Source organism: Elephas maximus, chromosome 7, assembly GCF_024166365.1.
Source record: "Elephas maximus indicus isolate mEleMax1 chromosome 7, mEleMax1 primary haplotype, whole genome shotgun sequence".
Taxonomy (NCBI): Eukaryota; Metazoa; Chordata; class Mammalia; order Proboscidea; family Elephantidae; genus Elephas; species Elephas maximus.
In genome coordinates this window covers 100,150,860-100,174,360 of record NC_064825.1, presented here as the reverse complement: position 1 = coordinate 100,174,360, position 23,501 = coordinate 100,150,860, and the positions used below count along the sequence as shown (strand labels likewise).

General features: G+C 47.8%; 1 protein-coding gene across 7 annotated transcripts in view; it reads right to left on the bottom strand.

Annotated features, from left to right (window-relative positions):
• Nucleotides 1–23,501, bottom strand: part of TSPAN18 (tetraspanin 18) — a 269,240-nt gene that overhangs the window by 201,331 nt on the left and 44,408 nt on the right. For all 7 annotated transcript variants that reach the window (XM_049890971.1, XM_049890972.1, XM_049890966.1 and 4 more), the window contains exon 2: nucleotides 22,973–23,056. The gene's annotated coding sequence lies outside the window, so the exon portion shown is untranslated. The remainder of the gene's footprint in view (nucleotides 1–22,972; nucleotides 23,057–23,501) is intronic.

Sequence of the window (23,501 nt, the reverse complement as noted above, 5' to 3'; positions counted from 1 at the left end):
AGATGCTGCAGGACTAGGCTACGTTTTGTTCTGTTATGCATAAGGTCACCGTGAGTCAGCTGACTCTCCAGCAGCAACACAGCTTAGAGCAAGTGCCTGTGCATGCATACACATGTGTGCACATGTACACACACACGCAGGTGCACGCACACACATGCACTCGTGTACTCAGCAGCCAGGCTCCTCCCCTGGCTCCCAACAGCTCAGCGGTGAAGCTGCTGCCCTGTGATCAACCAAGGGCAGTGAGATTTGGGCCTCGGGGACCAGGATGAGGACCTCACGATGGGTAGGTATACTCCTCAGAGCCCTGAAAACCCCAAGAGACCCGGCAATGCTTTGCACTAGCCAGATCACCCTCCAGGCCCTGAAAGAACCCGGAAAGGAGCACTGGCATGGGAAAAGGGTTCCCAAAGGGGTCTTGGGGCTCCTCTGTACCCTTTGCAGTCCCCCAAGGATTGAGAGGAGGTGGGAGCAGGGCTCCTTCCCTGGAGCCCCTGGTGATACATTTGGAATATGGGTTATTATTGTTTCTTCCTTTGCCAATGCTTGTGGTCTCTGGCTAACAGACTAAAAATAAAGACTCACTTCCTACTGATCTGGGGGATTTTTTTCTTCTCATTCCACAAATACCATAATTCTGGGTTTACGGCACACAGTTCACCCCTGGCTTGCTCCTGGATCGGCATCACTAATCTCGGAGGCTCCTAGACAGCACATCTCTCTGCATAATGTCATATCCATTCCTCACAGGCAGACAGTTTTGCTGCTTGCCAAAGCTATCCCCACTTTTTGTCTCACCAAATTCCCACAACCCCCCTGCAACGTTTCATTATCTGCCTTTGACTGATGAGGAGACTGAGGCACAGAGAGGTTAAGTAATTTGTCCTAGGTCACACAGCAAGGCCACGAAGTAACAGACAAATTGCAGAGAGCTTCTTCCTTAGTGGGAACCTGGTGGTGCAGTGGTTAACAGCTCAGGCTGCTAACCAAAGGTTTGCAGTTCGAATCCACTAGCTGCTCCTTGGAAACCCTATGGGGCAGTTCTACTCTTTCGCTGGCATCCACTTGACAGCAGTGGATTTTTTTTTTTTTCTTAGCAGATATAAAAACCAAACAGAGGTATTTTTCGTACAAAGACTCCAAATTGGAAGATTTAATCTCAGTATGGACTAAAGATGGTAGGAGCCTTATAAGATTTGATGTTGGGTGGTTTTTATTCCCCCGCCTGTGACTTATTTTCTGACGAGAAACAAGAAGCCCAACTTCTCTGATGATCCCAGCTCTGCCTCATATAAACATTTGTAAGCTGTGAAAAGAATTCATTGATGAGTTATGAAACATCTCCTTCCCGGGTGAATGAAACCCAGTGACTGACACGAGGGTGTTATTGTAAGGTTGCCACAAAAGGAAAATCTTCAGGTTCTTTTTCATTGCCGTCCCGTTCCTCTCTGGCTACGGCGCATGGCTTTAATAGAAAGCTTGGGAGAGAGGCCCTCCCCAAATCGTGACTGCGGTGTCCCTGTGGTTTTCTCCACACAGCAGCAAAGCCCAGGCACCCTGCATAGGCTTGTTTGCAGAAAGCAAAAGGCAGCCACACGCACAGGCTCTTCCTTTCACTTGGGCTTCTCTTCTCTCCCTGGAGCCACAGGGAGGGAATTAGTGCAAAAATCAGCTCTGACACGTGACCTGTTTAATCCTGTCCAGCTTCTCCAGGTATAGGAGAAACTAAGCCACCAGCAAGACCCCAAGAACAATTCCTTATTTTCCAGGAAACCCCTCCTCCAAGCTGCACCGTCCAATATGGCAGCCACTAGCGACACATGCACGGGAAAGCTGGACCATGAAAAAGGAAAATTGAGGAAGAATTGAAACCTTTGAATCACGGTGCTGGCCAAGAGTATTGAATATACCATAGACTGCCAGAAGGACAAACAAATCAGTCTTGGAGGAAGAAGAATGCTAAGAAAGCCCCTTAGAAATGAGGATGGAGATTTTGCCTCACATACCTTGGACACGTTATCAGGAGGAACCAGACTCTGGAGAAGGACATTGTGCTCGGTAAAGTAGAGGGTCAGCAAAGAAGAGGAAGACTCTCAATGAGATGGATTGACACAGTGGCTGCAACACTGAGCTCCAACATGGCAACAATTGTGAGGACAGTACAGGACCAGGCAGTGGTCCTGTTTTGTTCTGTTGTCCACAGGGTCGCTATGAGTTGGAGCCTTTCAGTTAGCAGCAAAGTGCAGCTATTTGTACCACCCACCCGGGGAATTCAAATATAAACGTGGACTTCAGTTAATAACTGTGTATCAATATTGGTTCATCAACTGTAGCTAACAAATGCCCACAGCAGTGCCAGACGTTAATAATATAATAATAGGAGAAGCTGTGTACAGACCTGATAAGGGGAGTATATGGGAACTAGGGGGGTACATGGGAGCTCTCTATACATTCCGCACAATTTTCCTGTAAACTTAAAGCTGCCCTAAAAAAAATAAAGGGCATTAAAAATAAGTAAAATTAATACGTCAGTTGTTCAGTCGTACTAGCCACACAGCAAGTGTTCTATAACCACGTGTGACTGGTGGCTGCCATACTGGGTGGCACACATATGGACATGTCCACTGAACAGAGAGTTCCACTGAACAGGCTGCTGTGAGGGCTGTGGAGGTGCACCGCTAATAATCACGGCCCTCGACAGAGCGAGGGTCCTGGGATGCTGGCTGCTCCCTGGCTCCCCGGCTCTTCCAGAGCCTCAACTTGCCAACCGTTCACAGGGGGTTTCTGGGTGCCAGTCAGCTCCTAACTCCACACTCTGGATTCTCAACGTTTCTTCAACTGCAAAATGGGGATAAAGATGCCTTCCCTGCCAGAGACAGTGGGTACAAAGAATGCACCTGGGCGTGTGTCAGGCTCTTAGGAGGTCCACGGTGAATGACAGCCAATGCAGCAGTCTTCCCTGCACTAAAACGGGGGCTTTAAGGCAGACACACATCAGGGGGCTGCATCTGAGAGCTCCAGAGAGCAGCCTTGCAAATAATGGGTAATTACCGATCACCCTGAAAGCATCCCAAACCCCACCTGGGGAACAGGTCACCCCAATCTCTTAATTTTGCCTGAGCAGAGATGATATTCACACCTGCCAATATCTATTCAGTGTTTGCTTTGGGCCTGGCCAGGTGCTAAATGTGTTACATACAGTCTCTTCCTTTTTTTTTTTTTTTGGCAGAAGTAGCTAAAGATACACCATTTCAACCATTTCTACAGGCCAAATTCAGTAACACTGATTACACTCTTCAAGTTGTCTTACCATTGTCGCTCTCCTTTTCCAAACTATTCCACCACCGTTATCTCAAACTCACTGCCCCGCAAGCTTCCCAGCCAACCTTTTGAGTTGCCATTGTCTATTTGACCTCACACAGGTGATTCTTTAAAAGAGCACAATGCTCAAAAGCAGACATATTTTATTAATGAAGATGGTGGCTGTCTCTTTTCATCCTCCTAACAACCCTATGAGATCAGATCATCATTATTTTCATTTTACAGATGAGCAAACCGAGGCACAGGGAATCTAGGAACACGCACTTCCTCCCTCAGTCTGCCTCCCCCCTCTCTCCAGGAGAACAAGAAGCAACCTCCACGACTCACCGGCAACACCACCACACAGAGTTGCCAAAGGGCCCCCACAGTGCAAATTTTGTCAGCACTCCCAGACCCATGGCCATGGAAGGATCTGAATGGCTGGGAGGGAACGGGTCCTCACCCCATGTTCTGTAAGCCAACAGGCCTGGCTTTGAATACCAACTGTGTTGCTCGCTAGCTGCCTGAAAACTAATTCTCTCTGAATCTCAGTGTCCTTATCTGTAAAATGGGAATTCTGAAAGCACATACTTCATAGGGGTGCTGTGACGATTGAGTTAATAAACGAAGGTTAAGTACTTAGCACACAGGAAACACTAAAAAATGGTACCTCACGTTATTATTTATCAAGAGTTGCAATTTTTGCATCAATTTGTTTAGATTTAGAAACCACTCTAAGTTTGCTGTACTCTCTCCGTTTTGTTCCCACCCCACAGCAACACATTTTCACAGTCTGCTTTCCTTAGGATTCCAGCCTTAGAAACCTGATGGCGCAGTTCTACTCTGTACTATATGGTCCCTATGAGTCAGAATTGACTCGATGGCAATGGGTTTGGTTTGGTTCAGAATTGCGCCCTAAGGAGTCCTGGTGGTGCAGTGGTTAAGTGCTCAGCTGCTAACCCAAAGTTTGGTGGTTGAAACTCACAAGACACTCAAAGGGAGAGAGATGTGGCAATCTGCTTCCATAAAGATTAAACCAAACACCAAGCCCATTGCCATCAAGTCAATTTCAACTCACAGCGACCCTACGGGACAGAGTAGTACTGCCCCACATGGTTTCCAAGGAGCATCTGGTGGATTGAAACTGCCGACCTTTTGGTAAGCAGCTGAGCTCTTAACCACTGCACCACCAGGACTCCTCCGTAGCCTAGAAAATCCTATAGGGTCATTATGAGTTGGAATTGACTGGATGGCCACAGGTCTGGTTTTAATCATGCCCTAAGGAGCCCTGGTGGCGCAGTGGTTAAGTGCTCCAGCTACTAACCGAAAGGTTGGTGGTTTGAACCCACCCAGCCACAATGCAGGAGAAAGACCTGGTGACCTGCATCCATAAAGACTACAGCTACGAAAACCCTATGGGGCAGTTCTACTCTGTCCCATGGGTCGCTATGAGTCAAAACAACTCAACGGCACCTAATAAGTCTGCCCGGTTCTGTTTTTTTGTTGTTGTTGTTGTTCTGTCTTATAGTAAATATGGTTTGCATTCCTAGGCTCCTCTGAAACACTGATTGTCATGGATTGAACTGTGTCCCCCCAAAAATATGTGTCAACTTGGTTAGGCCATAATTCCCAGTACTGTATGGTTGTCCTCCATTTTGTGATTTCCCTATGAGTTGTAAATCCTATCACTATGATGTTAATGAGATGGATTAGTGGCAATTATATTGATGAGGTCTACAAGATTAGATAGTATCTTAAGCCAATCTCTTTTGAGATATAAAAGAGAGAAGTGAGCAGAGAGACATGGGAACCTCATACCACCAAGAAAGCAGTGCCGGGGGCGGAGCACATCCTTTGGACCTGAGGTCCTGTGCTGAGAGCTCCCAGACAAGGGAAGGCTGATGCATCACAAGGACCTTCCTCCAGAGCCAACAGAGAAAGCCTCTCCTGGAGCCAGCACCCTAAATTCAGACTTCTAGTCTGTTGGACTGTGAGAGAATAAACTTCTCTTTGTTAAAGCCATCCACTTGTGGTATTTCTCTTATAGCAGCACTAGATGGCCAAGACAGTGACGGAGAGAAATGGGGCAAGCGCTGAAAATGTAAGTGGACAATCCATGTTCAGGCAGCGGGGAAAGGACTAGTTCCCAGATGCCACCCAAGAGCCCTGCACGACTTCCATCCACCGGTGGGGCTCGGGGAGGAGGACCCTAACCATGTCCACTTGGGGAAACAGACAACACAAAATGGGCAAAAAGACAGTCTGAGGACATCATCGAATTTCCTTCTGAGCTTACCCAGTGCCAGATTTCAGGGCACAGAGCCACAGAGCCTCTTTCCCTGCAGCCTCTCCCACCGCCCCGACCCCACCTGCAGAGCTCGCCTTGTATCTCACCACGGACAGTTCACGGAGCGGCAACTCAGGATTTGCTCTGCCACTTACCAGTGGGAGACCTCAGGGAAAACTCCTTCCCTCTCTGAGCCTCAGTTTGCTCATCAGTCAAATGGGGGTACAACACATGCCCAGCCTACTTCGCATAACATCGGCAGGAGCCCTGAAGAGTCAGCAGTGGATGTGCGAGGGTCTGCAAATCCCAAATTGCCAAACATCTGGGAGAACCTACAGGGTGACATTTGTTGGTGCCCCCGTCTCACTTAATCATAATAACAGCCACCTAGGCGGAGCCCTTGCTGTGTACAGGCTCAGGACTTCACGTGCTGTGTCGCCTAAGCATCACAGTAGCTGGGTAACAGGTTACTTACTGTCAAACTGACTCTGACACATGGCGACGACCCCCATGTGTGTCAGAGTAGAACTGTGCTCCATAGGGTTTTCAATGGCTGATTTTTCAGTAGATTTCCAGGCCTTTCTTCTGAGGCACCTCTGGGTGGCCTTGAACCTCCAACCTTTCAGTTAGTCCAGTAGGTAGGCACTATTGTTGCCCAAACCTTGCATGGGGAATAGGAGGGGTTACATGACTTGCTCAAGGTCACACAGATATTAAGTAGCAGGTGTTTGTAACCTCTGCCAGCGGGTCTCCTGCCTCACCCGGGGTGCCTGCGTACTGCCGTTTAGCAGGTGGCAAGGGTGAGAGGTCCTAGGAACAAAGTTCTGCTTTATCAAGTTCAGTCAATGACCATATGTATGTTGGTGGTGTTGTCAGGTGATGTCAAGTAGATTTTGACTTGTAGCAACCCCATGTTCTAGGCTGTAATCTTTACAGGAGCAGATCACCAGGTCTTCCGTGGAGCTGCTGGGTGGGTCTGAACTGGCAACCTTTCTGTTAGCAGTTGAGCACTTAACTGTTTATGCCACCAGGGCTCCTCACCCAATGAACAGAGAGTCAGAAAGAAAGGGGGAGAAAGCCTTTAGACAGAGGAAACACTACGAATGATATAAAAGCACCTTGCCAAAGCCACAGATACTTTGTGGAAAAATCTCAGAGGGGGCTGGATGGCTGACCAAAACGTAAAGGAGGCATGTGAAGGGGAAAGCTGACTTCAGAGGGTGGTGAAGGCAGGGCACACACCACTAGGAGGATGTTGTCAGAGGAAGAAAAATCACGTTTCGGCTTTTCCCTTTGAAGCAGGGGTGGAACCCGGAAGCTCCGTGTTATTGTTAGCTGCTGTCCTGTCCAGTGGCCTCGACTCACGGAATCCCATGCACAGTGGAACAAAAAGCTGCCCCGTCCTGCACCATCCCAGTGATCAGTTGTGGATGGGACCGTTGTGATCCATAGGGTTTTCACTAACTGATTTTTGAAAGAAGGTCACCAGGCCTTTCTTCTTAGTCCCTCTTAGTCTGGAAGTTCTGCTGAAATCTGTTCAGCATCATTAAAAAAAAAACCATTGCCATTGAGTTGATTCTGACTCATGGTGACAGAGTAGAACTGCCCCACAGGGTTTCTAAGGCTGTAATCTTTACAGAAGCTGACTGCCACATCTTTCTCCTGCAGAGTGACTGGTCGGTTCGAATCGCTGACCTTTCAGTTAGCAGCTGAACACTTAACCACTGTGCCGTCAGGGCTCCTTTTGTTGAGCATCACAGTGACATGCAAGCTTCCACTGATACATGGATGATGGATGAGCTGAAGGTACACTAAACAGGAATGGAGTAGGTATTTGCTGAATGAATATACATATATATACACACACACACACATACATACATATATATGGGTGGAAACCCTGGTGGTGTAACAGTTAAGAGCTATGGCTGCTAAACAAAAGGTTGGCAGTTCGAATCCACCAGGCGCTCTTTGGAAGCTCTGTGGGGCAGTTCTACTCTGTCCTGTAGGGTTACTATGAGTCAAAATCTATTCAACAGCATGGGTTTGTGTTTTGGGTATATATATATATATGTAATGGACATGGAAAAGTCATAAAATAAAAAAGCAAGAGAAGGATAAATGCAAAATCTGGGATGCAAGAAGGTAGGCTCAGGCAGGGGACACACGGCCTTCAGGGTTTCTGGGTCAGGTGGTAGTGACTCATATGTTCGACGTATTGCTATAATTTACCCTCTACCTTTATTTTATAAATATCCTTCTGCACCTCAACGACATTTAACAAAGCATTCACAATGTGGAATGTATCAAGACCCGATGAAACATTTGGATTTTAGCACTAGCCCCTGCCCAGATTTAGAATAATGCTTTGTTTCCTTACAGCGGTTAGGGATGATTAAAATCACCATAGATACTTTTAATGTTACGTTTTATTTATATAGCACTCTAGATTTTTATAGCATGGGCTGCTCGCATTATTGGTTTAAACTTACAAGTAAGGAGTGCAGCTGTCCTAGTGCAGAAACACTTGAAACCAGGAGATCTGCCTTCACTTAGCCCTGCCTCTTACCAGCTATGGGCCCTTGACCAGCTATCTAACTTCCCCAGACCTTGGTTTCCAAGCTGCCAAGAAGGGAGAATGGCACTTGTGCTGTCTTGCCTGATGGTTGTTCATTAATCGCTATTTATTGAACAAGTATTCACTGAGCACTTCCCGTGAGGAAGTCCAGTTTATCAAATTTCCCTTTTATGGTTACTGTTTTTAAGGTCCTAGCTCAGAAACCTTTGCCTACTACTGACAGGTCATGAAGATATTCTCCTATGTTGCCTTCTAGAAATTAAAGAAGTCCTATAACTCAACCATAAAAAGACAAACAACCCAATAAAAAAAAATGGGCAAAAGATTTGAATGGGCATTTCACAAAAGAAGATTTTTGATGGCCAATAAGCCCGTGAAAAGATGTTCAAACGTCATTAGCCAATTAGGAAATACAAAGCAAAAACCACAATGAGACACCATTACACAACTATTAGAATGTATAAAATTTAAAAAACTGACCACACCAAGTGTTGGCAAAGATGTGGAGGAACTAGAACTCCCATACATGGCGGACAGACACGCAAAATGGTACAACCATTTTGGAAAACAGCCTGGCAGTTTGTTAGAAACTTAAACATACACCTACCATATGATCCAGCCAGTCCACTCCTAGGTATTTACCCAAGAGAAAAGAAAGCATAAGTTCACATAGAGATGTGTTCAAACATTCAAAGTACTTTGGTTACATAATGACCAATAACTAGAAAAACCAACTATCCATGAAAGGGTGAATGGATAAATAAATTACTGTATATATATAAAATGGAATCCTACTCAGGAATAAATAGTAACAAACTAGTGATACACACAACAGCAGGGATGAATCGCAGAAACATTAGACATTGGAGAACAGGCAAAACCAATCTATAATGACAGAAAGCAGATCAGTGGCTGTCCCTGGAGAGGGCACAGGGGCTAAGAGGGGGCACTAGCGAACTTTCTGGGCTGATGGAAAAGCCCTACACTTGATGGAGGTGTGGATGACATGAGTGTACATAAGGTCAAAATTGATTGAAGTGAATGCCTTAGATCTTTATATAAATTATACCTCAATAAAGCTTGTAGTCCTTTGGGGAAAAAAGAAAAAGAAGTTGCTATATATGAAAGTGTTTTAACTGTTTTAAAGGGCTCTCCAGTCCTGCATTGTAACCAAACATGCCCAGGAGACCTGGGAAACCTGAGTAAGAGGAGAGACAGATCCAAGGAACACATGGCTGGCAGATTCCATTAATTCGTCATCCAGTGAAGATCTGTTGACCACTTACTATGTGCTACTACAGGCAATGAAGCAACAGAGAGAAGACAAGGTGTCATCCATCAAGAAGTTCACAGTAGTCCACGTGAGTGTGTGTGTGAGAGAGAGAGAGAGGGAGACTCCTCTGGAAGTTATTCATCATATTTTCCAATGATAACTAGAAGTACTATAACATTAAAAAAAAAAAAAAAAGAAGCCACTCAGCCACTTCTTGGTAACCCCAGGCCCTTGGCAGCCTCACCATCTGGACCTGCATTGCAAAGGCCCCCGGAAGGAACCAGGTGAGGAGGGGAGGGGCCCCTCGGTGGAATCTGGGTGACTGTGGACAACCACCAGCAACATTCAACATTCAACATGCAGACGTCAGGTGAGAATTTTCAAGCCTTCACCAACGGGCATCACTATCTCTACCGTGTAGATGATGCAGGACCACCCGAGGGGCAGGACCAGCCAAGAGCCCTCCAGCAAGGCTGTAGCTACACTATGACTAAGGCACCAGGTTTGGCTGCTCCTCTTGCCCTTCAGAGAGCCCTCTAAAGCATCATATTTCCTTAATCTGAGTGTTAAGGCAGCCCTTTCTCAACTACTTTCCCTCTCTCTCTCTCTTTTTCTTTTTTAAAATAATATTTCATTTTGTTTTAAGTGAAAGTTTACACAGCAATTAGGTTCCCGTTTGACAATTTGTTCAGTAACGTTAGTTACATTTTTCACGATGTGTCAACATTCTCTTTAATGGCGTTCTGGTTGTTCTGTTTCCAGTACTCTAGTTTTCCTGCCCCCTTATCTTCTTATCTTTGCTTTAGAGTAATTGTTGAACTTCAACCACTTTCACTTAAAGTAACGGAAAGGAGAAACTAACCAGAAAAGTAGGTATTTCACAGGTAGGCTCAAAGACTTGCCGAATACTCCAAAACTCCTGATCACCTTCCCCTAGTTCTCACCCCAGCCCCAGGAAGCTGGCAGGTTGCAGGAAGTTTATTTCATCCCCTCCCTACCCTCATTTTAAGGAGGGTTTTGTTGACAGATGTGGAAGTCCCAAAGCCAGTGATCACAGCTGTCATCCACAGGGCCCATGACCCCCATTTTACAGAAAGGGAAGTTGAGGCTCAAGAAATGACATAACTTGGCCAAAGTCATGCAGCTGGCAAGTGGCAGAGACTGGATTCCAGAGTTTCTGATTCCAAAAACAAGTATCAAGATCCAATGTCATTTTCTTAATAAACCTCAGAACCATGAAGGAAATGATGAAAGTAAGCGTTTTAAGGCCAAAGGCCATGATTTTGCCTGAGCCCGACAGCAGTATGTGCTGGGATGAATAGATGGCTAAACGGATGAATGAATGAATGAATGGACAGAGGGAGGTGTGAAACAGGAGGGATCAGGAAGCACACCCACCTCAGAGACATCTGCACTGGGTCCATGATTATTCCCTGACTCAACCTTCCGACCTTTCCTTGCACCGCTGCTGGCTCTGTGCCACGCAGAGGGTTCTAACAATGCAGAGTTCTGTAGGCCTGGAGCTGAGAACAAGCAAGGTCATCTAAAAGTCTCGCTACAACATTGCAGGGGTGTGCGTGTGTGATGGGAGGGGGTGCAGGGAGATCCACAGGCTTAGAGCGAGGGAATTTGTGGGAAGAAAGGTGTTTGTGTAGGGAAGGATATGGCTGGGTGGGTAAGTGTTAGCAAGGATGTAGTGTAAAGGTGTTTACATGGATGGGTATGTGCATGTTTCTCTGGGTGTTGTGTAGGCATGTGAGCAGGTGTGTGCAGGCATGTGCATAGGTGTGTGCAGGCATGTGCAGAGGTGTGCATATACGTGCACAAGCATGTGTGCAGGCATGTGTGTAGGTATGTGCATAGGTGTGCAGGTCTGTAAGTGGATGTGTGCAGATGTGTGAGCAGGGGTGTGCAAGAGTGTGTGCAGGTGTGTGCACAGGCATGTGCAGGAATATGTGCACAGGTGTGTACAGGCATATGTATAGGTATGTCATGGGAAACCAAGATAGCATGCTCCCATTTCTCCACGGAGTTGACAACTGTCAGCCAGAGCCCTGATCCCAAAGGTTCCCAGCATAGGAAGGCCACTGCCCCCATTACCATCCCCGGGTCTGACACGAGCTGGCCTGTCCCACTACCACCTTCCCATAGCAGGTCAAGGAGGGGCCCTCACTGAATACAAAAAGGGCACAGTGTTTTTATTAGCATGTAAGCACATCCTGGCCTGGCCTGAGGGATCCCTAGACAGTTCTGAAATTTCTAGTCTCTTCCTACCCCCATTTCAGGGAAAAGAAAGCAGAGTCCTGAGGGTAAACGGCTGGTCCCACTGCCCATGATCTGGGTAAACTGAGACTCCAGGCAGCAGGAACCCCCTCCAATGGGCATGGGCACATGCGCACACCTCAAAACCAAAGCAGAGGAGTGAGAGGGGGAGGGTCAAGGAGGAAAATGTGAACCTAGAAGAAACCTAAGCAAAAGAGGGGCTCCTCTCCTTCTGAGAAAGGCCTAGAGGTCAACTCCTAAGGCAGGTTCCCAGGTCAGACACAGGCGGTTTGCAGACATCAGGTCCCACGGTGGCTGCCACCTACCCCTGGCTCGGCTCAGCAAGACCTGGAGCCTGGGATGGGACTCAGACTGCACAGACTGGGCCAGATGACATCTGACCCTTCCCGGGAGGATGGCTAAGTATGGGGGCTCTGGACCACGACCAATGTTCCAAGAAGCCCCACATTCTCTGGTCAGTGGATTGTCTGCCTGTGCTGATTGCTATTGGTCTGGAACCTCAATGCCAGCCTTGCCCTTGGTCACGGCTGACCTCAATACTCAAACCAAACTAAACCAAACCCACTGCCGTCGAGTCAATTCCGACTCGTAGCGACCCTGTAGGACAGAGTAGAACAGCCCCGTAGAGTTTCCAAGGAGTGCCTGGCGGATTTGAGCCGCCGACCTCTTGGTTAGCAGCCATAGCACTTAACCACTATGCCACCAGGGTTTCCCTCAATACTCAAGGATCTGAGAAACACAGACCACCAGGCATTGGCTGTCTGGTTCACCAGTATATTCCCAGAGCCCCGCTTAGCACCAGCACCTAGTGGGTGCCCAGTTAACACTCTGTGGAGAGGAGAACTGGATTAACAAGCAGCTGACTAGTACTGGAAAGTTTCTCAGAGATCAACTGAGCCATCCCTCTCCTGACTTTACAGGTGAGAAAACGGAGGCCCGGAGAGAAGGAGCAATTTCCTCATCACAAATGTATTGAAATGGCTACACTAAGATCAGGTATCTAGGGCTTGTGTCATGTATTGAACTGTGTCCCCCCAAAATACGTGTCAACTGGGTTAGGTCATGATTCCCAGTGTTGTATCATTGTCTGCCATTTTGTCCTCTGATGTGATTTCCCCATGTGTTGTAAATCCTATCACTATGATATAATGAGATGGATTAGTGGCAGTTATACTGATGAGATCTACAAGATTAAATAGTGTCTCAAACCAATCTCTTTTGAGATATAAAAGAGAGAAGTAAGCAGAGAGACACGGTGACCTCATACCGCCAAGAAAGCAGTAGGGCGAGTTCTTTGGACCTGAGGTTCCTGCACTGAGATGCTCCCAGACCAAGGAAAGACTGATGACAAGGACCTTCCTTCAGAGCCAACAGAGAGAGAAAGCCTTCCCCTGGAGCCGGCACCCTGAACTCAGGCTTCTAGCTTACTGGACTGTGAGAGGATAAACTTCTCCTTGTTAAAACCATCCACTTGTGGTATTTCTGGTATAGCAGCACTAGATGACTGAGACAGCTTGTAACACAGGGTTGTTGTTGTTAGCTGCCATCCAGTTGGCCCCCGACTCATGGTGAGCCCATGTGTTGCAGAGTAGAACTGTTCCGTAGGGTATTCTTAGCTATAATCTTTTGTCCTGGCTCTCTACAGAAACTGGCCAACTGGGAAAGCAGTCTGCCAGGCTTTTCTTCTGAGAAGCTGCTGCATGGCTTTGAACTGCCAACCTTTAGGTTAACACCCAGTTGCAAACGGCTTACGCCACCCTGGCTCCTCGGGGCACAGTAGGAGTTCCATAAATGCATGGTTTATTCAATCGACGTGTTTACCCAGCCGCCTCTCTGCAGATGGCATAAAGACTATAAGCAGTTGCAAGAAAGAAAAGGAAGGGACATGGGAGGCAGGCGTTGGGGAACCATGGTGTGATCTATTAACAGTGGGAGAGCAGAGAGAATGAATTCATTTCCTCCCTGTAGTAATTTGCCTGTAAATATTCACAAACCATGCAATTTCTCTCAGCCTTCCCATTAAAGATAAACGCATAAATAAACCAGCCCTGCCCGGGGGCTTGGCATGTGGGTTGTTGGTCCTCTCCTAAAATACCAGGGTGACTGTTGACTTAGCTCCCACCAACTCCAAGGCGTCCCAGAGGGCAACTAGAAGTGGGTGAGCTAGAGACCCAGGAGGTGGCTGGGCAGAAGGGAGCTAAAGCAGATTTGCCTCCAGGACCCAAGGAGTTGTGGGCCCACAGGCCAGTGGCCAGAAGAGGTGGCCTCAAAAATCAGGGTTTGGCTTGGCAAAGCATCCTCCCCACTCCCACCATGACCTCCCTGGCTGTTTCAGAGGTCACACAGATAGGTCTCTGTGCTCTAGGGATGCCTTGGTAAGGAGCAAAACAAATGCTTCTTGGAAAGGCTAGAAATGTGTGACCTATGGGGGTGGGAGCATGGAAAGTCCTAAACAGAGAGGCTATTGGAGGGCTAGCATCCCTCGGCCAGAGAAATCCTTGTGGTAGGAACCCTGGCAGGGCAGAAGCCTTCCATCTAGGGCCCAGAGCCCCTCATAAGTGACCCATGAGTCCCCTTAGCCTCTTTCCCTAGGACCACGCCTGGGGGAGCACTGTCAGTCTGGAGGCAAGGAAAGAGATCACCCTCCCTTGAGCTGGTTTCCTGCCACTGTCTGGAGGGGGTGCATCTTTCCCCCTCCTCAAACTGACAATGCAAACTCCTGACGTGCCAACAGGGAGCTCAGGCCTAAAGCTCAGGTCTTTTAAAACTGTCAGAATATGAACCAAAACCCGAGCAGCTCCATTAACCTTAACTCACATAACTAAGTCCTCAAGCGCGGATGACAATGCCCAGCACCCTTCCTCTGCATTCTCACAGCAGCCCTAGAAGGCAGATTATTATTATGGTCCCCATTTTATAGATGGGGAAACTGAGGCCCAGAAATGTTGTCATACAGGGAATAGGGGGTGGAGTCAGGATTCAGGCCCAGATATTCGGGCCCCAGAGTACGCAAAATCACTCATGTAGAGGAAGAATGGCAAGGTGGAAAGTAGCTGGGTACAGGGCCCAGGGACCAACATCTGCCTGATTTTTGGGTGATGCTGTTTTCCCTTTAGGTGCCCGGATGGCGCAGTGGTTAAGAGCTACAGCTGATAACCAAAAGGTCAGCAGTTCGATTCCACCAGCCACTTCTTAGAAACCCTATGGGGCAGTTCTTCTCTGGCCTATCCGGTTGCTGAGTAGGAAACCACTGGACAACAACAGGTTTTAGTTTGGCTTTCCCTTTAAAGGTGCCCTGGTGGTGTAGTAGTTAAGCGCTTGGCTGCTAACTGAAAAGTTGGCAGTTCAAACCCACCAGCTGCTCCGTGGAGAAAGATGTGGCAGTCTGCTTCCGTAAAGATTATAGCCTTGGAACCCTTATGGGGCAGTTCTGCTCTTCCTATAGGATCACTATGAGTCAAAATCGACACGATGGCAATGGGTATTTTCCCTTAGCCTGCCCACATGGCGACCTCACTTCAACTCCCAGCAGCTCTTCCGGGTAAGGTTATTATGCCCAATTCACAGTTGAAGAAACCGAGGTTCATGAAGTTTAATGGTCTTCCAAGTCCTCCAGCCAACAAGTGAGAGTCAGGATTTAAATCCAGGCCGACTCACCTGGGCACCTCTGCTGGCTTCAGGCCCAGCTCCTCACCAGCCAGACATGACTTGGGGCAAATCCTTCACTTGGTAAACCTCAGTTCCCACATCCATAAAATGGACTTATTAATTCCGTTCCTGAGCCAGGCCCCAGGGTGGCTGGGGAGATAGGGTGAGAGGGCAGAGAATATGAAGAACTGCTTCAGAGCACCCCAGCCTTCGCCACAGGCTCCGCAGCCCAAGAACCAATGAGCATGTTGCTGGCTGACATTTATTGCAGTGAGCCCCAGCGCCCCCCAGGATTCTCTACCAGCAAAGAGATTCAATTATGGTCATTATGGTGCACTTAGGAAAACCAGCGAGCAGGCTAATACATTTTAGAAAGGTTTGCAACAACAGAGGTTGAAGCAAAACAAGTTTTCTACTTAACCCTCAGTTAAACAGAAAATCCATTTAACCACAAGGCAACACCCTGTCTTGCCAGCCGTCAATCTCTTTTTTTTTTAACTGTCTGCCACTTAGATTTATATTTTTATTACCCTGAAGCTGCTTTAGAATGAAAAGTAAGTTCATCAATGGAGAGAAGTCATAAAGCTCTGTCATTTGCAGGCCTGGACTAAGATCCTCAAAGCTGGGGTCCTCTCCCACACAGCAGTAAGAACACGCTTCTTGTTTCCAAAGATGCTGGTGGACACTGGCAGAAGCAGCTCCACAGGCACAGGAAGGAGGGTAATTCACACCTCTCACCAGCCACTCCCACCCTTCCACAGGGAGCAAACCAAACACCTGCCATCACTGGAGGCACCCAAGGAGGCTGGGAAGGGGTGTGCCTGGAGGGACCGGTAGGGGCTGGATTCAGTGATGTCCAAGTTTGCTAAGTCACAGAGCCAAACCACCAATGTCCCCAGGTCTTAAATATTACACGGGGGCACATATTACATAGGGTATATATATATATATATATATATATATGAACAAACAAAAAAAACCCAAACTTGTTGCCGTTGAGTCAATTCCAACTCACTGTGACCCTATAGGAAAGAGCAGAACTGCTCCATATGGTTCTCAAAAAGCAGCTGGTGGATTGAGACTGCCAACCCTTTGGTTAGCAGCTGTAGCTCCTAACCACTGTACCACCAGGGCTCTCTCTCTACATATGTATGTATATACATATATATATACACATATATATAAACAAACCAAACCCATTGCCATTCAGTTGACAGTGATCCTATAAGACAGAGTACAACTGCCCCATAGCTTCCAAGGAGCGCCTGGTGGATTCGAACTGCCGACCTTTTAGTTAGCAGCTGTAGCACTTAACCACTACGCCACTATATATATATATACCAAAAAATTGTTCAATGTCTAAATGAAATTCAAAAGTAACTGGGCATCCTGGCTTTTCATTTGCGAAATCTGACAACTGTACATAAGAGGCATGCACATTAACAGTGGACATTGGACGTGACCTGCATGTCTAATCACAGCCGTCTCTAGTTTAGCGATGCCCAGGGAGGAATCCCACTTGGCTGTTATGCAGTGACACGTAGGGGACCCAGAAAAACAGGAAGGCAAACTGAACGCACTTGCTGGTAGCCAACACTGTCAAGCATGTATCTGAGTGTGAACCAAGGCGGGACGCAAATGGGCCTCCTGTCCTGTGAGGCGGACAGATCGATTTCTTTTCTAAGCTTTCTGTAATGTTGTTTTATTGTCTTAACAATAACAGTACGTGCACACACACAAGAACACACAACCAACGTGCTCAGCTTTTCTTCTCCTTTGGGAGCAATCTGGTTCTTCAATCAGATTGTGAGCTCTCTGAGGTCAGGAATGGGGAATAGTTGTGTGTGTGTGTGTGTGTGTGTGTGTGTGTGTGTGTGTGTGTGTGCAAGCGCAGAATTGAGCTGAGCTCCACAAGGTTTTCTCAATGGCTGTGATCTTTCGGAAGTGGAACGCCAGGCCTTTCTTCCGAGGTGCCTCTGGGTAGATCTGAACTGCCAAACTTTCAGTTAGTAGACAAGTGCTTAACCATTTGCACTACCCAGTGACTCTGGAATTAGGGTTTTTAATCATTGCAGCCCAGTGGATGCTCAGTGAATGGTGGATGGAGGAAGAAAAAAAGAAAGGGGGAAGGGAGGGAAGATTTGTTATCACAAACACCAAGAGCTGGGAGATCCCAGCTGGGAGATTAGAAAGTAACTTCTGAGGGCCACGGGGATCTCCCCAGGCTGGAGGAGCCAGCTGTATTGACCAACTCTATTGCCCTGATTCTCAGTGTCTACCCGTTCTGGGTGGGGAAACCTCTGAGGTTGTGGGCCTGGGTGCTGTTTGGATAGCAGGCAGCAAAAAGTTTAGTCTCTGACCTGACCAGAATCCCCCCAGCCCCACCCCCTCTGCATTGGCTGAGAATTACTGCCCAGGGTGGTGACACATGGCAGGGCAGGCACAGGAACCGGCCTGGTGAGCTCTCCCCAGAGACAGAAAGCAGGGTTCTGCACCCCTGTGCCTTTGCCCCGTCCCTCTCCCTGGGGGATGAGCTTGCCTCTTGGTTTAAGTTCAGTTTAAATAGATGTTGTGTTCCTAAGAAGCCCGGCTTGCCTGTCTTTGAAGTCGGAGAAAATCTCAGCTCTAAAGCGACATATCCTACCAAAAAGACCCTCTAAGGAGTCTCAGCAGAAACAAAAAAACAAAACCCCTGGATCCTTACCTCCTGGTATTTATGAGATTTTTAATTAGAAGGGCTGCCTCCACAGACTGCTCTGCTGAAAGGGAAAAGCTTGGAGAGGGAGGGAGAGAGGGTAGGGGTCCCACTGAGCAGGGCGGGCAGTCTCCCCAGGAGGGGCACGCCTCCCCATCCAGCAGGGCAAACTGGAGCTGCTGACAAAGCTTGTGGTGCCCAACTCTCCCTGACAATAGACACTGACACACAGAAGGTGGTTGGAGCCCCCGCCAGCTTTTAGCAACTGGAACCAAATACCTACCAACTTAAGGCTCCCCAGGGCTCCAGGCTCTGTCCCACCTCCATGCTTCAGCTTAATATTGCCTTTCTCCATCTAGTCCACCAGGAAACCTCCTACTCAGATGGCAGGACTCAACCACAGGGTCTCCTCCTTGGGATCTTCCAATCACGCTCCCATCACCCACACCCCCCAGCAACAACCCTCTCAGAAACATCTTGCTATTGGGGTCCCAAGGGTGGGTCAGTGGGAGCCATCTGTCCAAGACGTGGGCAGTAAGGGAATGAACTGTCTATAGGGAATATGGAAACAAACCTACTAAAAGCTGACAATTCTAAACACTGCAGATGACTAAACACTCTGCCCTGAAAAAAAAAAAAAGCTTTTCTTGGTCTAAGTTCTAAACAACTGCGGCAGTCACTGGCGATTTTTAATAATATGTAAAACCCGTTGCCATCGAGTTGATTCCAACTCATAGCAACCCTATAAGTGACCCTATAGGACAGGGCAGAACTGCCCTATATGGTTTCCAAGGAGCACCTGATAGATTTGAACTGTCAACCTTTTGGTTAGCAGCCATAGCTCTTAACCACTATGCCACCAGGGCTTAAGCATCAAATGAGCACATTTTTTTATTTGAACTTTAGTAAACATTGTATCTAGGTGGAGGTTAATTAGGAGAATGCCCAGTTACACAGTCAGACCCGGACAGACGTGGACTGTGCTATACTCATGCACTTCAAGGATAAGGATGCAGGATCATTCTCGTTCTCTCTGGGGGCAGCTCGTGTCTCCAGCCCCTATGGTACTAGACAGTCCTGCATGTAAACAGTAGATCTGAAATAAATAATGATAGCACGACGACGTTATGGATTGAATCGTACCCACCCCCCACCAAAATAAGTGTTGAAGCCTTAACCCCTGTACCTGTAGATATGACCCTGTTTGGAAATAGGTTTTTTGTTATGTTAATGAGGTCGTGCCCGAGCAGACTGGGTCCTACAGGTAATCCCTTCTGAGTTATAAAGAGAGCTGAATAGACACAGAAACACGCAAGAGGGGTGGGGGTGGGGTTGCTGGCAGCTACTAGAAGCCGGAAGAGACAAAGGCCCTCCCCCTGGAGATGCACCCTGAATTCGGACTTCTAGCCTCCCGAAGTGTGAGAAAATAAATTTCTGCTCTTTAAAGTCATCTGCTTGTGGGTAACTAAGATAGGGGATGTTGGGAAGATGTGGGGAGGATCAGAGATTATCCACAAAAAAAGGTCAGTACTGATCTTCAGGAAGGAAGGGTGAGCCGTGGGATGGGGGCTCAGGAAGCACTGTTCATATCAGGACACCCCGAGCCCCAGGATGTCAGAACGGAGAGCTGACAGAGCCCAGGCCCCACTCTCAGCCCTTTTTTAGACCACACTTAGACAAGGGGTATGTATCTCCTGGGTAACCCCACTGTTTGGTCACAAACACTGAGCTCTCATATCCTGACAGGCTGAGCCTCTTTGAGGAGGTCACCTTGAGAGGCTGTGTTATTCCAAGGGGGCTGCCATCATTAAAAGCCTAAGAGGAGCTTGCCCCCGGCAGCTACCTCATCCTCACAGCCACCTGATGAGGTGCGTGCTATTTGCCCATCTTATAGATAGGAAAACTGAGACTGTGGGGGATCAAATCACTCACTTCACGGTCAAATACAGTGAAGACTGTAAGAGCCAGAACTCGTTGGGACTGCCTTGCTTTTCCAGGTCTCAAAAGTTTTCCATCTTTGACAGGCGCAGTCACCACTTTTCTAATGCCTTGTATTTAGTGGAGAATATTCACGTTTTCCCTCTCTGACAGGTTTCCACCTTACATGGGTTCCAGCTTTTGAAGGTTTTACTGTAGCTACTGAATGGCAGCCTCCACCATCTTGGCTCCAAAACCCAAGCAGGCATTGTCCACAAAAGCACATGCCTCTCTGCCTGTCACTTTGTTGTTGTTGGGGCCATCAAGTCAATTCCGACTCATAGTGACCTTATATGACAGAGTAGAACTGCCCCATAGGGCTTTCTAGGCTGTAATCTTCACGGCAGCACATCACCAGGGCTTTTCTCTCACAAAGCCACTGGTGGGTTTGAACTGCCAACCTTTTGGTTAGCAGCTGAGCACTTTATCATTGTGCCACCAGGGCTCTATGGCTGTTCCTTTATGATCATCTTTCTATTTTCCCTGTGACTGTATAACATTTACCTCTTTCCTAACGAGAGAGAGAGGTGAGGTGAAATTGCTCTGCTCCCTCGGCCCCCCTCCTGTGGGTAAACCAGGAACAACCGCATCCTTGCTGCTTTTGTCTGTACTTAAAGAGGTTCTTATCTCCTACACAGAGGCCCATGGCTTCCCCTGATGGAGAAACAGCCCTAGAAGAAAGGTTCTGGGGAAGTTAAGCTTTTTCTGACTCGCTCCACTGCCTTCTCCTGCTTAAGAAAACCATGTGGGATCCCAGCTCTGGGATACAGCAACCGCTGTCTGTGGGGTCAGGGCTTCTGCTGCCAGCCGGGGTACAGTGATGATTTTGGCTCAGGTGGCTCTGGCTGGGCTGAAGACTTGGACAGTGTCAGTGAGGAAGAGATAGGGCAGGCCCCAGGCCTTGCTGCTGCCCCACCACTGTCCCCGTGGGCCTCAGCCAGGCCTTGCTTTATCTGCCACTGGGAAGGATCCAGAGTGCCTTGGATTCCGAGTACGGTGCCCGCTGCCTAAAAGAATCTAGGGAAGCCAGGGGCACGATTCCAAAGGAAGAGAGTGAGCGTGGACACCAGAGGAGCATGAGATCAGTGGCTAGGAAAGTGGCCAAAGGCATGCCGACCATGGGCACAGGAGGCAGCAAAAATAGAAAGCGCCATCAGCTGAGTGGGCACAGCACTTTACAGTTTGCGCACCCCATCCACCCTCACAACAGCCCCAGGGGTGGGGAAGGCAGGTGAAGGCGTTTGTATAGGGAGTACCTCCGGTGTACAAGGAACGGTGTGGGGAGTTTTCTGCTCCTTCCTCATCTTACCTTTTCCCCCAAACTACTCTGGAGGTAGGTGTTATGGCCCCATTTTAGAGACCAGAAAACTAAGACCCATGGGAGGTTTTATGAAAAGCACTAAGTTAAAAAAAAAAGAAGTAGAGAAATGAAATGAATCATTTTTACATTTTTTTCAGGGAAACAGAATTTTAGACAGGTGATTTGGCTAAAAGCTTTTTGTTTTTGCTTTTTTTAATATGTGGTTAAGTATATATATAAAACCAAACATTTGCTACTTCAACATTTTTTTACATGTATAATTCAGTGACATTAATTACACTTATCATGTTATATAACCATCACCACTCTCTGTTTCCAAATTTTTCCAACACCTTAAAAGGTTTTTTTTTTAACCTTATGCTTCAACTCACATAGCTAGTAAGCAAAAGACACAAAAATGGTATGGTCGTTCAGGCACTGGATTCAAATCCCAGCTATACTACTCACTGCTGTGTAACCCTGGGCAAGTTACTTAACTTCTCTGTGGCCTGTTTTTCACTTCTCTGAAATGGAGGCGATATGAGTGCCATGATCACAGGGTTATTGGGAGGACAGAACGAAATAACACGCTTGGTGTACAGAAGCCCTCAATAAGCTTTTGTTAATTTTTTCTCATCTTCTTTACTCAGGTTCAAACCCAGGTCCGTGCGCATGTGAGAACTTGTGGTTTTTCCACAGAATCATGGTCTTTTGCCCAAGCCGGGCAATCAGATCTCCTCAGAGCTTTCAAGTCCACTCCCCTCTCTCCAGCCTTCCCAAGCTCCTGCTCTACCTCTGCCTGCCTGCTGGCCCTCCCTGCCTGTCACTTCCTCTACCTCAGCCCTGGTCTTGGAATCTCATAAATTGAGGATGTGAGAGCTGGGTCAGAGATTAAAATCACCGTTGCCCCAATCTATAGGTGAGAAAACAAGGCCTAAAGAGAGAAATGACTTGTAAGGCATGTTGGTGGCAGAGGCAGGGCCAGAAGACAAGCGTCCTGGCTCCTTATTCAGAAACCTTTCATGAGGTCACACAGTCCCTCACAAGGGGCCTGGGATGATGGCAAGTGAGAAGGACTTTCCAGAGCCCAAGAAGCAAACTGAGGCTTTTCTGTTCTCAATCCCTTCATGGAATGTGGTCACTGATCCTAATCCTTGTGGATTTAAGCGTTATCTTGGTTGAGGGAGAGTAAGGGACTCCCCCCAGGAAAGCATTTCCTTCCCACAGTGCCCAGGCTATGGGGGTGTGGGGGAGGCAGAGGTGGGACGAGAGGTGACCTATGGGAGGGGTTCTTGACACAGGTTCTCAGTGGACCTCCAGGAACTCTGCTCTCCCTTGGAGAGTTCACTCCCTCCCACTCTCACTTCCTAAATTGACTGAGAAGCAACCACGACCTGTGATTCCCCTCACTGAAGCAGCAGCCCACTTTGGTGCCGCCCCACTTCAGCTTCAGACCCCTCTTTGTGTCTCCCTAGGATGGGGGCAGAAGCACTCCACCCTGCAGGTCCTCAACAGGTGCTGAGGGCCCCTCACTCAGAAAGGGGGAGTTCAGGGCCAGGGAGAGGACAGGAGAGTGCAACAGACTCTCTTATCTAAATAAGATGCTGCTCGTCAGTGTTGCCAAACCATACCTCTCTCAACAGGTGTCTTTTCCTTTCAGCTGAGGGATGTCAGGAGTCTTTTGAGGTCCCCTGATGGTGGTTTCCAGATAAACTCTAGAGGGAGAACAGAGAGAAGCAAATTCAACTCAATGGCAACAGGTTTGGTTTTGGGTTTTTTTTTTTTTAAGGGCTAGTGGGCTATGTTGGTTCTGCGGTCATTTCAGTCCCTGACGTTTCCACTGGAAAGCCAGAACCAAGCACCCAGCCACACCAGAAGGTCCCCAGGACTGGGGACTATTTTCAGTCTTTCAAAAACAGCCTGGGAGCCTTTCGATGTCCGCATGATGACATCGAACATGCTAATCAAAACATTGCATCAAGTATCTTTGCTTCTGCTTAGAACATGACCAACTCGGTGGGGGAACTCCAGTTTCCTCAGGCTGAAAAGAGACTGAATAATCTCAAAAATGGGAAAGGGAATTAATCATTACTTAATGAATGCAGGCTCTTTGGGCAGTCTAGTACTTTCAAGGTAGGGTATCCATGGGCAGATATGTGG